The sequence below is a fragment of the Mustelus asterias genome, unplaced genomic scaffold (assembly GCF_964213995.1).
Source record: "Mustelus asterias unplaced genomic scaffold, sMusAst1.hap1.1 HAP1_SCAFFOLD_35, whole genome shotgun sequence".
Classification (NCBI taxonomy): domain Eukaryota; kingdom Metazoa; phylum Chordata; class Chondrichthyes; order Carcharhiniformes; family Triakidae; genus Mustelus; species Mustelus asterias.
In genome coordinates, this window is record NW_027590117.1 from 2575593 (window position 1) to 2590960 (window position 15368).

A 15368-nucleotide genomic window follows, 5' to 3' on the forward strand; every position below is an offset into this window, starting at 1 on the left:
CTTCAAAAATCTATCTGAACCTCAGGTCCCTCTGATCCTGCACACTGTTGACAACTGGACCACTCAGAGTGTCACGGTGGCACAGTCATCGGGACAGTGGTTGTGACTGTCTGATGAATTTAATATGAACGTTGCTGAGGTGGTGAGGTGTGCTGAGGTTGCTGAGGTGTGACTCAGACTACTACCTCACAATACCAGGGTCCCGGGTTCTATTACCGACCTTGGGTCACTGTCTGTGTGGAGTTTGCATTTTCTCCCCGTGTTGCGTGGGTTTCCTCCGGGTTCTCTTGTTTCCTCCCACAGTCCAAAGATGTGCGGGTAAGGTTGATTGACCATACTAAATGCCAATGGGATTGAATGCATATTGTCAGGGGGATTAGCCGGGTAAATGTGTGGGGCTATGGGAATAGGGCCTGGGTGGGATTGTGGTCAACACAGACTCGATGGGCCAAATTGCCTACTTCATACTGTCAGGATCCTTTGTTCTGTTGCCTTTCCAATCGTTTCTGTCAGAACGCAGCACTGTTCCTGAATGTGGGATGAATAATGTGTCTCTGCTACAATATCAGTGAGAGCTCAGACTGCAGCTTCTGTTTGTCCAAGCCGGAATTTACAAGGATTTTTGGCACTGTTACATAATCTAGCCGAGCTGTCTATCCCTCCACCCCCTCTCATCAAGTCTGTATGAAAGCTGAATATTGTTTAGTGTCTGAATGCACACAATCGGTATCTTCATCTGACTAAATAGAATTCAGTTTGTGAACAAGGTCATAATTTCAACCAGTTCTGGTTAACCCAGCTCTGATTGGCTGCAGCCCCCTGAATCTGGGGAACAGCCACTGTGAGCATCGCGGGCCTCAGAGGCTTTAACAGTTACTGAGCTGGGAAACTCGAACTAATCCCCGAGAATCCACAACACAGAGCGAGAGGAGAGGAAAGCCTGGACTTGGAGCTGTCAATCTGAGGCACAGTTTGACCTGTCAATGTACAGATGTGAACATTGTGTCAGCGAGAGTGTGTTGAAGGGGCGACTGGGTTAGAATAATGTTACTGTGTTTGTGTGTCCGCTCTCAGCGCCGGATTTCCCAGCCCTTCTTGTGTCAAATCACAAGATTTCCCTGTCATAGGATCGCGCTGCTCCACTGCTCAGACCTGAAGAGAGAATATAATGGAAAATGTTAGTCCATTTCAAGATTTCAGTTGACAAACGGCGAATAAGTCAGCGTTTGACTGAGAGAGCGCGATCAATGCAGCAAAGAGGGGGTTGAAATGGAAATTGCCGCCTTGAATTCGGATGGAACTTTCTCAACAGGAAATAGTCGGGTTTCAGTAACAGAAATAAGTCAGTCTGAGAATCTGGAGTGTCCAATTTTAATTGCAATGGAAGAGTTTGTGAGGAGAGAGAAACACAGAGAGGCTGGAGGAGCCGGGAGCTGACAGCAGCTTGTCTCTGCTCCGTCGGCTCTCTGCCTTTAAGTTGCTCTGTGCCGCCACCACTGGTTTCATTTCGGATCCAGTTCTGACTCTCACACAGATTTTCCACACACTCTCGGATATCATCTTGTTGGCCTGGGACATATTGTACCAGAAATATATCTTGTGCGTAAACAAGACAACTGCTTTCTGAATGAGCTGCCCAGCTGGGTTCAATCTGTCAGAAATGATTAGAGGTCTTTTAAAGCAACATCGATTTCGACCAAAATTTTCTAATCTCTGAATATATTCCACCACTTTATCGCTTGTGTTTGGAGTCCTGAGCAAAGTGATCCATAGACATTTTGAAATCAATTCTAACATGGAATTTCCACTGATGTCTTATTATTCTCAAGAATCCTCTTTCGATAAAGTTCCGATATGCTATTCCTCCCTATTTTTCACCTGCTCCTTTCATTCCCAAACTGTTGTCACCAGGAATACCCAATGCCCAGCTTGTTACAATGTGTTTGAATGAACACGATGTCATATCATCGAAGCAGCATTTTGAAATTCTCATTTTTTCAATGTATTCTGGTGAAATGTATTTCTTATGTTCTGTGTGTCATTACACAAGAATCTTCCTCTGACATGAGACTTTGTTTTGTTCCTATGCTGCTATTTTTCTTTCTTCTCACGTCATTGTTTTTCTCATGGAAGTTAGAGCACAGAAGCCATTCGGCCCATCTTGGCCATGCCTTGTGAGAACACCGTGTTGCTCATTCCAATACCAACATCCTGCACCCGGCCCACAGCACAGATCCAGGTCTTCATAGAAAAAGACCACTGAAAATTAGGAATCATTCTTGTGAACTGCCCTGGAGAAACCAATGAAGCATTTCCAATGACAGCCTCTGCGAGCAGGTTTCGAAGGTTGTAAGAATGATATAACCACCTCAGCAACGTTCATATTAAATTCATCAGGCACCAGAATTGTGCAGAGCAGTGTGTGAGCTGAAATTTGTTCATCTGATTTTTTTGTTGATATCTTTATCTTTGACTGAGAACTCATTTATTAGTCCAGAGACTTTTCTTCTATTTCAATATATTTTGCAGTATAAAGAAATTGAAGCCGAATTTTCCGTCCGAAAAAAAACTCAAGCGGAAAATCCATTTTATTTTATTGTTGCGTTCGAACTGTTTTTGTCCACATGCTTTGAAACGCAAGAGGCCATGGATAAGGTTCAACATATACGACAAATGCGGTGGCCGGAAATCGAACCCGGGTCAATTGCTTGGAAGGTAGCTATACTCACCACTATGCCACCATCGCTCACTGTTTCAGTACCTGTTATTTTCATTAGTTATAATTACGGAACTAGCTTAGTTGCTGATTTCACAGGTGTGTCCAGAGCACAGTTTGTAAACTGAACTTGGCTTGTCTCGTTTTTCTGGACAGATTATTTGATCTTTTTACTGTTGTTTCTGACTGAGAACTCATGGATTAATTTTGAGGCCTGTTCTTCCATTGAAATTTTACACTGAAAACAAATTGGAGTTGGATTTTCCGTCAGTAACTCATTAATAATGAGAATATTCAGTGAATTTCATTTTAGGAGGGACTGACCTGCGATAGCTAATTAAGTAAGTCACCATTGTGATGGTCAGGAACTGGCCCTTGGTCAAATGCTCGCACAGTCACAACTACACCACCATCGCTCACCAAACTCTGCCGCCCCCTCTGTATTTATAGAACGAACACAGGAGCAATGAAGTGGCAGAGAAATCAGAGATTAGAGAATCTTGTAACAGATATTTCAGGTCTGGGAGTCTTACGTTTTACATTTTCCGGTAGATCGGGGTGAGCAGGATCGCCCAGTCAGAAAGCAGATCTCTGAGACATGGAACTTGATTAATATCATGTTTTGCACTCATTTTAATCGGTGAGAACCATGTTCATGTTATTTCACTCCAATCCAAAAAGGTTCTGAACGAATGGTAACCATGTTGCACAACTCGCGTTCAGCCAGGGGATGGCAGCAGTGAACAATAATTCGGATTTGCTGTTTGTGTCCACGCATCTGGACAGGAATGGAGCTGCTGTTGCCGCGGAGCTGGCCAAGCAAGAGGCACAGATATTGACCAAATGCACCCGCTCCCAATAGATTCACAAAATTACCGAACAAAGGAAAAACAAGGGCAACTGATCTTTTAAGATGTTATGACAGTCTCTCTGAAAGCATTATATTAACACCTCTTCAAGAATCAATTTGCTGTAACTAATTCAATATGAACCGTTTCAATGTCAGCCCTATTCATGGCCATTTCTCAAACAGGCATTGACTGGTTAGAAGTTTTAATGTTATCAGAGAACAGTTGTGAATATTCTCAGAGGAGTGAAACTGCCGCCCCGAACGTTGTAGAATCCCTGCAGTACAGAAGAATCTGCGCCAACAACAATCGTGAACAATACTTCACGTATTTAACGAGCTAACGCTCCTGACCACTAAGGGGCAATTTACCATGACCATTGCACCTAACCCGGCGCTAATTTTCATGGCGGAACGGCCGATTCTCTAAAAACAAAATCTGTCACTGGTGCCGCAAATGAAGCTGGTGTTTGGAGCTTCTGAAACCACATGTTTTCATGGTGGCAAACTCCTGTCCAAAGCTGGTGTCCTGATTTCAAGCTCGAGTTCTCTTTTGGTTTTTCATTTGGATGAGGGATATGGAATGGTGCTGGATTATTCACCCTCAAACCTGTGGAACTCTGAACCTCAACTTCACCTTGGTTCGTGAACTTCAACATAAGTCATCAGTTGACCCTCAATAAGTGGATCAATGTCAATATATTTCCGACGGGGATGGGATTCGAACCCACGCGTGCAGAGCACAATGGATTAGCAGTCCATCGTCGAACCCACGCGTGCAGAGCACAATGGATTAGCAGTCCATCGCCTTAACCACTCGGCCACCTCGTCATGCAGTCACTATCCCCCCAACGAGCTCTTGTGTTCTTAGAAAGAAACGCATTTCTCCCGCAGGATAATGTTGTGTTTCTGCTCTCTCGTTAATTTCGGTTCGCTGTTACTCTTCCATTCGATTCAAATCAATAGAAAGTAAAGAGAGAGACAGTTATCCTCTCTGGTCCCTGTCTGATTTTCAATTCACAGAAAATAAGCCAGATCTCGAAAGATGCTGTTAGCGTGAGCTTGTGGTACAACGATAGCGCTTCTAACTCCAGATCCGATGGTTGCGCGTTCAAATCACGTCAGACTCACGGCGCTTTACTGTATTCGGTCTTTGGATTTTGTCTCTGGGTAAATTGTTTCCGAAATTATAAATTTCAAATTATGATATAATGATTTTTTAGGGATACTTCCGGCTTCCACGCGCAGATCATATTCTAGCATTTTGCAAACTTGGACGTCCATATCTGTGATGGGTGTGTCGAGCTGCGGTTCCGAAGAGACCATGTTAGAGAACTGGAGCTGCAACTCGATGATCTTCGTTTGGTTAGGGAAAATGAGGAGATGATAGACAGGAGCTGTCAGCAGGTGGTCACACCGGGGCCACGGGAGGTAGACAAGTTTTTTAAAATACTTTTCCAATTCAATCAAATCAAATCCAATTCAGAGTCTCAACAAGTTGAGACATTTCAGATCCAGGCTGACAAGACAGGGCGAGCGACCAAACCACCCTGTCCTGGGCCTGATCTACATGAGCCAAGCTGATTGGAGAAGGGGGAGGTTCCTCCTCCAAGACCTGAGCTCATTTGCATCTTAGCCAAAAGGCCGAGATGCCGCTTTTAAAAATTGCTTCATATGAAACATATGAAGCTTCAGTGTAACCTAATGACCTCGACCAAGTGCGGCCGACCATGGGCTGCCGACCATACTACACTTGATCTTAGCCAAAAGGCCGACAAGTGGGTAACGTCCAGGAAGGGGAAAGCTCGGGTGATAGAGAGCACCCCGGTGTATGTGCCCCTTCACAATAAGTACTCCTGTCTGAGTACTGCTGGGGGGAACAGCCCACCTGGGGGAAGCAGCAGTGGCCGTGTCTCTGGAGCAGAATCTGGCCCTGTAACTCAGAGGGCTAAGGAAAGGTGGAGGAAGGCAGTATTAATTGGGGACTCAATAGTAAGGGGGTCGGACAGGCGTTTTTGCGGAGACAGACGGGAGTCTCGGGTGGTGGTCTGCCTCCCTGGTGTCGGGATCCGGGATGTCTCTGATTGCGTCCCAGATGTCCTGAGGTGGGAGGGAGAGGAGCCAGAGGTCGTGGTACATATTGGTACCGCTGACATAGGTAGGAAGAGGGAAGGGGTCATGAAAAGAGAATATCGGGAGTTAGGTAGACAGTTGGGAAGGAGGAACGCAAAGGTAGTAAACTCAGGATTGCTGCCTGTGCCACGGGAAAGTGAGAGCAGGAACGGAGTGAGGTGGAGGATGAATGTGTGGCTGAGGGACTGGAGCAGGGGGCAGGGATTCAGGTTCCTGGATCATTGGGACCTCTTTAGGGGCAGTTGTAACCTGTACAAAAAAGACGGGTGGCACTTGAATCCCAGGGGGACCAACATCCTGGCAGGAAGGTTGGCTGAGGCTACTGGGGAGACTTTAAACTAGAAAGGTTGGGGGGAGGGAATCGAGATGAGGTGACTGAGAGCGAGGAGGTTAGCCTGCAAATAGAGAAGGATTGTAGACAGTGTAAGAGGGAGAATAGACAGGTGATGGAGAAGGGGAGAGCTCAGACCAAAGGTTTGAGATGTTTCTATTTTAACGCCAGGAGTGTAGAGAATAAAGTGCATGAGCTTAGAGTGTGGATCGATGCTTGGAAGTGTGATGTGATGGCCATTATGGAGACTTGGGGACAGGGACAGGCCTGGATACTTCAGGTGCCGGGTTTCAGATGTTTCAGAAAAGACAGAGAGGGAGGCAAAAGAGGGGGGGTGGCGGGGGGGGGGGGGTGGGGGGTGGCACTGCTGATCAGGGATAGTGTCACAGCTGTAGAGAAGATGGAAGCCATGGAGGGATTGTCTACGGATTCTCTGTGGGGGGAAGTTCGGAGCGGGAAGGGGTCGATAACTTTGCTGGGTGTTTTCTACAGGCCGCCCAATAGCAACAGGGATGTTGAGGAGCAGATAGGGAAACAGATCCTGTAGAGATGTAGTAATAACAGGGTTGTTGTGATGGGAGACTTTAATTTCCCAAATATCGATTGGAATGTCCCTAGGGTAAGGGGTTTGGATGGGGAGGAGGTTGTTAGGTGTGTTCAGGAGGGTTTCCTGACACAGCATGTGGATAAGCCTACACGAGGAGAGGCTGTACTCGATCTGGTATTGGCTGATGAGCCTGGACAGGTGTCGGATCTCTCAGTGGGGGAGTATCTTGGGGATAGTGATCATAGCTCTATCTCCTTTACGCTAGCATTCGAAAGAGATAGGATCACGCAAGCTAGGAAAGTGTTTATCTGGAGTAAGGGGAAATATGAAGCCATCAGGCAGGAGATTAGAGGCGTAAATTGGAAGGAGGCATTCTCGAGGAAAAGTACCGAAGTAAGGTGGCAGATTTTCAAGGAATGTTTGTCTGGAGTTCTGCATGACAACGTTCCGATGAGACAGGGAGGTTTTGGTAGGTTATGGGAACCGTGGTGCACGAAAGCTGCGCTGAACCTAGTCAAAAAGAAAAAGAAAGCATACAAAAGGTTCCGAGAGCTAGGCGATGATTGGGATCTCGATGAGTATACAGCTTGTAGGAAGGGACTTAAGAAAGAAATTAGGAGAGCCAGAAGGGATCACGAGAAGGACTTGGCAGGTAAGATTAAGGAGAACCCTAAGGTGTTCTATGAATATGTGAAGAGTAAAAGGATGACATGTGAAGGAATAGGACCTATAAAATGTGAAGGTGAGAAAGTCTGTACAGAAGCGGAAGAAATAGCAGAGGTGCTTAATGAATATTTTACCTCGGTATTCACGGTGGGAAAAGACCTTGGTGGTTCTACAGGATTGAGGCGGACTGAAAAGATTGAGTATGTGGACATTAAGTAAGAGGATGTGCTGGAAATTTTGAATCTCATCAAGATAGATAAGTCGCCGAGACCGGATGGGATGTACCCCAGGTTACTATGGGAGGCGAGGGAAGAGATTGCAGAGCCTCTGGCGATGATCATTGCGTTGTCGATGGAGACGGGAGAAGTTCCGGAGGATTGGAGGATTGTGGATGTGGTTCCTATATTCAAGAAAGGGAATAGGGATAGCCCAGGAAATTACCGACCGGTGAGTCTAACCTCAGTGGTTGGCAATTTGATGGAGAAGATCCTGAGGAACAGGATTGATGAACATTTAGAGAAGTTTCGTATTTGTACATTTGTACAATGAACAATTAAATGCCAACTTTGTAATAGATAATAACTGGATATGAAACTCTTTTAAAAGGTCCAGTTCCTAGTAAAAGATTAGTCCCTCTTAGGCAGCAATGGATATTCAGTATGCTCAAAAGGAGTCAGCATGGCTTTGTCAAAGGCAAATCGTGCCTTACGAGCCTGGTGGAGTTCTTTGAAAATGTGACTAAACACATTGACGAAGGAAAAGCGGTAGACGTGGTTTACATGGACTTCAGCAAGGCGTTTGATAAGGTCCCCCATGCAAGACTTCTCGAGAAAATGAGAGGGCATGGGATCCAAGGGGCTGTTGCCTTGTGGATCCAGAACTGGCTTGCCTGCAGAAGGCAGAGAGTGGTTGTAGATGGGTCTTTTTCTGAATGGAGGTCGGTCACCAGTGGTGGGTGTGCCCCAGGGATCTGTTCTGGGACCCTTGCTGTTTGTCATTTTCATAAATGCCCTGGATGAGGAAGTGGAGGGATGGGTTGGTAAGTTTGCCGACGACACGAAGGTTGGTGGTGTTGTGGATAGGTTGGAGGGATGTCAGGAGCTGCAGCGTGACATAGATAGGATGCAAGACTGGGCAGAGAAGTGGCAGATGTATTGCAACCCAGGTAAATGTGTAATGGTCCATTTTGGCAGGTCAAATGGGATGAAGGAGTATAATATCAAGGGTAAGACTCTTAGCAGTGTAGGGGATCAGAAGGACCTTGGGGTCCGGGTCCATAGGACTCTTAAATGGGCCTCGCAGGTAGAGGGGGTGGTTAAGAAGGCATATGGTGTGCTGGCCTTCATCAATCGAGGGATTGTGTTTAGGAGTCGGGAGATAATGATGCAGCTTTACAAGACCCTCCTCAGACCCCACTTGGAGTACTGAGCTCAGTTCTGGTCGCCTCATTACAGGACGGATGTGGAAATGATTGAAAGCATGCAGAGAAGATTTACAAGGATGTTGCCTGGATTGGTTGGCATGCCTTATGAGGATAGGTTGAGGGAGCTCGGTCTTTTCTCCTTGGAGTGACGAAGGATGAGAGGTGACCTGATAGAGGTGTACAATATGTTGAGAGGTATAGATCGGGTGGATTCTCGGAGGCTTTTTCCCAGGGCTGAAATGGCTGCTATGAGAGGACACAAAGCAGAGAGCGAAATGGTGATGATTTAACCGGAGGATTCACACCTCAGGCGGGAAGCAAGGCTGGGAAGGCGGGGCCTTTATCAATAATCTCAACCGATACAGGAATTTATCCAGAGCTGGTGGCTGAATCTGCTATCCAGCCAACTGAGCTCAACCTGAGACAAATGCGCTGTATCACCCACGGTAAGACAAATCAAGATGACAAAGCAAATTTACTGTCAAGGAAACCCTGATATGCAATTGGACAGCAGCCGACTATGTCCTTTTGCTACGAGTGAGAATCGAATAGCAAAGGATGGTTTTGATGCAGCAACTTCTCAGTTACAAGCCCAGCACGCTTCTGTTGTGCCCTCTTTTTAGGTCAAACCAAATAAACAAACTCAGATTAAGTCAGGACAAAGTAAAAGGGGCAGCTCGCCAAAAAAGAGGGGGAACAGCCCGAACAGAAATCAAAGTACAAAGGAAACTTAAAAACATCAAATGAAAATGTGATTATTAGGGTCGATAACGCACCCCAACCCCTGCGGTGCCCAGCGGGCGTGGAAGGCGTCAACCGCGTCAGTGGACACCGCATGCTCCCTCTCCAGGGACACCCGGCCGCGAATGTAGCCGCGGTAGAGGGGAAGACAGTCAGGATGGACGGCCCCCTCAATCGCCCGCTGCCTGGACCAGTAAATGGCGCGTTTCGCCAGGCCCAGGAGCAGGTTCACGAGGAGGTCGCCATCCTGACCCTCCCCTCTCCGCACCGGGTGTCCGCAGATCAGGAGCGTGGGACTGAAGTGCAAACAAAACATCAATAAAAGGTTCTTTAGGAAGACATAAAGGGAGTGCAGCCTAAGACACAAAACATAGACATGGTCCACGGACTCCACAAGGCCACAGAAAGGGCAGTCTTCGGAGCCCTTGAACCAGTGGGTTGTGCGGAACTGCTGCATGCATCACCCTCCACCCCAGGTCCCCGACGTAATTGGGGGAGATCCCTCCGTAGAGGGACCTCCAGCGGGGACCTCCGCCAACAAGGCCCGCCAAGGTGTATCCGGGCGACAGGTGAGGAGGCGGTAGTGGAAGGTGTGCAGCAGCAGCCCGCACAGGAAACGCCTCCGCGCAGTAGAAAAAGGCACGGAGGACATTTCCGCGAGGCGGCTCAGGGGCACCTCACCCAGGGAGGGGGGATTATAGAGGGCAGAAGGAGGCCATTTGGCCCATCGCGTCTACACCAACCACAATCCCACCCCACCCCGAGCCCCACATATTTACCCGCTAATCTACACATCAGGACAATAAGGGGCAATTTTTAACCTGGCCAATCAAACTAATCTTTTTGACTGTGGGAGGAAACCCACACAGACACGAGAAGAATGTGCAAACTTGCACACAGACAGTGACCCGAGCCGGGAATCGAACCCGGGACCCTGGAGCTGTGAAGCAGCAGTGCTAACCACTGTGCTACCGTGCCGCCCATTTGAAATGTATTTCCTGTGACTGTTCTCTCTGCTGTGGAACTGTTCTCTCTGTTGTGGAACTGTGACTCTGCCGTTGACAGATCTTCACTGTGGTTCTTGTCAAATTCTTCCCTGTTGTGTAAATGTGTTCCCGGTTGTGTAAATATGATCAGTCTTCAGCAGAAGTTTTCTCTGTTCTGTAAAGGTGTTGCCTGTGGTGTGAAATGTTCTCTGTTGTTCTGTGAAGATGTTTTCTGTGGGAAAGCAATCGACGGGAATTTCAAGGCCGCCATTACTGAGACTTGCTTTCAATTCCAGATAAATTTAGACTGAATGGTCCACTCCTGTTTCTGTTTTCTATCGATATTTCTATGCATTAAATCAGTGAATTTAATTTCACCAGCTGCCGTGGTGGGATTTACTCCCTATCCCCAAATATTAGTGCCCAATGACACAACCTTTCACGCCGATTAACGGAAACAGTTCATTCAGCTCATTATTAAACCTCTTCCTGAGGAGATTAGAATTCCCTCCACAGAATTTCAATCAGCCGATTGATACAAAGCATTTTGTTCTCGTTGGGAACATCAATAATTTATCCAGATCAAACAGATATTGTGGAACAGTTCGAATTTAAAAATACTAAAATGAGTGAGAATTAAATGAACAAAGTTACAACGAAAGTAACCTGAGAAAGCTCCTTGCAATGTTTGGAAGGAACGGTGGATTGCAGTTAACGGGCGAGAGCTCGGTTTTCAGGAGGTTCCACCAGATTTCTGTATAAAGCGACCGGGCTGGAACCTGTAATTTTCAGGTAGCAGCACTGAAAGCACTAGAAATTAGACACCTCATCCGTTCGGCTACAGTCACTTTGATGGAGTATGTGGAATCTCCGTTGTTCCAGTCCTGTTCAGGACCCTTTCCCGCCCCTATTTTTCTGTTACATCTTCGACTGTATCGGTGCCGCTTCCTGCCCTCGTCTACAGCTGGAACAAAAATAACTATTTGGTTCCAATTTCCAATCTCACTCCTTCACAAGGTCCATCTCCGACACTTCTCTAACCTTCCTTGACCTCTCTGTCTCCAATTCTAGATAGACTGACCGCCAGTAATTAAAACCCCACCGACTCACACGTCGAGTACAGATCCTGAAACCCCGCTCCCTGTCAGGACCCCATCCCCATTCTCCTAGTTTCTTCACCTCAGTCGCAACTGTTTCCCTGATGCCTCTTTCCAAAACGGCGCTTCTGACATGGACTCCAACTTCCTGAATCCAGGATGCCTCCACCCGCTCCCTCGGTGTTTGACTGGGCGGTCAACCGTGTCCTATTCATCTCCCGCACCTATGTCCTCACCCCCTACACCTCCCAGAGCCACGATCCGCTCCCAAAGTTCAAAAATCAAACAGATATTCTTATTGTCTTCTTTACCATCACTTCACTCAATATTTTGTCGATACCTTCACGAAATCCAATCAGAATGGCAACCAGTTTTCAAGAAATGACGAAAGAGAATAAACACACTCGCTGCGAGCAGGGTTCGAACCGACGCGGGGAAACCCCGTTGGATTTCAAGTCCAACGCCTTAACCACTCGGCCATCGCAGCTGTAGCCACTTATCAGCTTATTAATAGCTGATTCCTTCAAGCTTTACCGTTGAATGTCTCACCAGACAATGACACGCTATCCGTTGCGTCACAGAGCCACACCTACATCAGTTATTTCCCATCTCCATATGGGAATTTCTGATGTTGTCAAACAGACACATCAAAAGTTCAGCATTGGGACAGTGATTATATTTCAAAAATACTTTGTTGTCAGTGAAACATTTTGGGGCGTCCTGTGGTTGTGAAAAGAGTTACAGAAAAAAACTTCAAAAGGACACAGACAGCTTGGTGGAATGGGATGGCATGTGGCAGATGGAGAATGAGGTGACTCGTTTTGGTGGGAAGACCGTAGTGTCAATATAAAATAAAGCGTATAATGCCAAAAGTGGGTGCAGGAACAGCGGGAAATGTGTGAACATGTGTTTAAATCATTGAAGATGACGACAGCCTGTGAGAACCGCACAGCATCCTCGGATTTAAAAACTAAATCAAGACGTTGATGCAAATTTATTGCAAAGAAAATGCAGATGTGCTATTAGATAGCACATTAGATATTCTCAATCTTGCCCCTCGCCTGAGGTGTGGTAATCCTTAGGCTAAATCACCACCAGTAAGCTCTCCCCTTTGAGAGGATGAGCAGCCTCTGGTCATTTGCGACTACAGCGACTTTACCTTTATATCTGTGTTATATTCTTTGATTACATTTGATTTGATTTATTATTGTCACCTGCATTAGTACACAGTGAAAAGTATTGTTTCTTACATGCTATGCAGACGAAGCATACCATACAGAGAGAAGGAAAGGAGAGAGTGCACAATGTCGAGTTACAGTCACAGCAACGTGTAGAGAAAGATCAAATTAATACGAGATATGTCCAATCAAAATTCTGATGGCAGCAGGGAAGAAGCTGTTCTTTAGTTGGTTAGTGCCTGTCCTCAGACTTTTGTACCTTTTTCTCGACGGAAGCCGGTGGAAGAGAATATGTCCAGCATGTGTCGCTGCTTGATTAAACTGGCTGCTTTTCCAAGGCAGTGGGAAGTGTCAATGGATGGGAGGCTGGCTTGCGTGATGAACTGGCTTTGTTTACGACACTTTGTAGATTTTTTGCGGTCTTGGACAGAGCAGGAACCAGACCAAGCTGTGAGGCAACCAGAAGGAATGCTTTTTCTGGTGCATCTGTCTGTATTCAGACTGTGTTTTGCATTATCTGCTGCTCAGTGAGCATTGGGATCTTTCTGATTTTATCAGTTAAACTGTGCGAGTACAAGTCACTTGTTCTGACTGTCAGCTTCCGGAACTGAAACATAGTTTGTAAATTAATTCTGTATCTGTCAACCTTTGGTACTGCAGCTAACTTTCTGTATCCCCTCATTTTGAATCACCGATTTATTTTGTTTATTCATTCCTGGGATGTGGGTGTCGCTGGCTGGGCCCGCAATTATTGCCCATGCCAAATTGCCCTTGAACTGAGCGGCTTGATAAGTCACCGCAGAGGGCAGCTTAGAGTCACCAAAGTTGCTGTGGGTCGGGGGACACATTTAGGTCCAGACCAGGTAAGATGTTTTTATTGAATTTTATTTTTATTAAATTTCACCATTTGCCGTGGTGGTGGTGATGTGTAAAGAACAGATAGGGCGGGGATTGGGTCTTTGTTGATTTGAGCAAACAGAGCAATGCAGCAATGAGAAGCTCCTCCCCCCCCCCCCCCCCCCCCCCCGGCGACCTGGGGAAGGATGGGACTCAGATACAGGCGTCTGGCTGGGGTTCAAAAATGGAAAAAACACATCGAGTTTTCAATTTGTGCGTGTCTGTGTGTGTGTCTATGTGTGTGAGAGAGAGGTTCTCACATAATCAGTCTGTTTGTGAGTGTGGATTAACCCTTTATATTCCCTTATAAACACTGTGATTCCCTTAAGTTTGTGAATTCCTAAGAAGCACTTGTACCTCTGACACTCTGGTGGGCGGGTGGAGGGTGGGGTGAGATTTGAAGGCAATGCCAAAAGATGCTGAGTGTGAAACAGCCGATTTTAAAGCATGTGTGTTGGAAAGTGAAGAGTGAACTTGTCTGTGTGAAGATCACAGAAAACCTGTGTTATGTGCTGCGTCCAAGAGACAAGTTTTGGGTTGTCAGTAAATGAACTCCTGTAATAATGGCACAAAATCAGAAAGAGGAAATGCTGGAAATATTCAGCGGCTCCGAAAACAGCCGTGGAGAGATATTCCTGTCACCAGGATGTAACTCTACAATTGGATACTTCACGTTGTTCAGATCTTACAATCTCAACAGCTCAGTGTAAGGAACAGGTGGGGCGGGGATTGGGTCTTTGTTGATTTGAGCAAACAGAGCAATGCAGCAATGAGAAGCTCCTCACCCCCCGGCGGCCTGGGGAAGGATGGGACTCAGTTACAGGCCTCTGGCTGGGGTTCAAAAATGGAAAAAACACATCGAGTTTTCAATTTGTGCAGAGATTTTACACTTTTGCCAATGTAGTCAGGTTGGTCGATCGATCGAAGGTGCTGCGTATAGGTTACAGTCTTCCCTGGTGGTGTGAGCTCTAATCCCACTTCTAACAGTGATTTCTTTCCTTCACGAGGCACCATCCAAACCCAAGAAATCTCTCACCTGGCAGCACAAGAGCAGCAGATGCTGAGAAACAACAACCACCTGGAAGTTCCACTCCGAGACGCACATCATCCTGGCTTGGAAACATACCGCCGTTCCCCTGGCTGGCTCACAATCCTGGAACTCCCTCCCTAACAGGAGTATATGTGCACATACAACACATGGACCGCAGTGGCTCAAGACTGAATTCATCACCAATTGCTCAAAGATAATTAATTTTGAGAATAAATGCTTCCCGGGCCAGCAGCACACATATCCCGTATGAATGAAGTATTTTTTTAAAAATCACCTCGTGCCACAGAAGGAGCACATCTGCCTTCAGAGCAGAAAGATGTGTGTGTGAATCACATCCTGAATACGGCTAATTTTACACCAGATGCGTGCCTGAAAACAGTCAGTGGAACCAGCTCACGATAAACCGCTCAATGTTGAGTGGAAGAGTGATGTGTGTAATTCCCTCTGATGTGCTTGCTTTTGTGAATTCCTGAGGAACACTTCCCCTGAGACCCTGGTGGGTGGGTGTCGGGGAAAGGCGGATTTGAAAGGTTTCCGGGGAAATCGGTGCAGTCTTGATGGGCCACTGTGGAATTCAATTATTTTTCTTTCATAAGTCTATCAGAGATCTCACAGCATCTGTGGAGAGAGAACCGGTCATTCCCGTGAAAGGTCTGCATCTGAAATGTGAACTATCTCTATTTTCACAGATACGTTCCAGATCTGGTAATATCTCTTTTTTCACAAATACCACCAGGTCTGGCACGTATTTGCAG

General features: G+C 46.5%; 2 non-coding genes across 2 annotated transcripts; both read right to left on the reverse strand.

The window, feature by feature from the left end:
* Positions 1-4269: 4269 nt before the first annotated feature.
* On the reverse strand, positions 4270-4394 carry trnas-gcu (transfer RNA serine (anticodon GCU)). Its single transcript has 2 exons — positions 4358-4394; positions 4270-4314 (listed from the first exon to the last, which is right to left on the reverse strand). It is a non-coding gene; the product is annotated as a tRNA-Ser (tRNA).
* Positions 4395-11892: 7498 nt separating this feature from the next.
* Positions 11893-11974, reverse strand: trnas-uga (transfer RNA serine (anticodon UGA)). Its single transcript has one exon. It is a non-coding gene; the product is annotated as a tRNA-Ser (tRNA).
* Positions 11975-15368: the final 3394 nt, after the last annotated feature.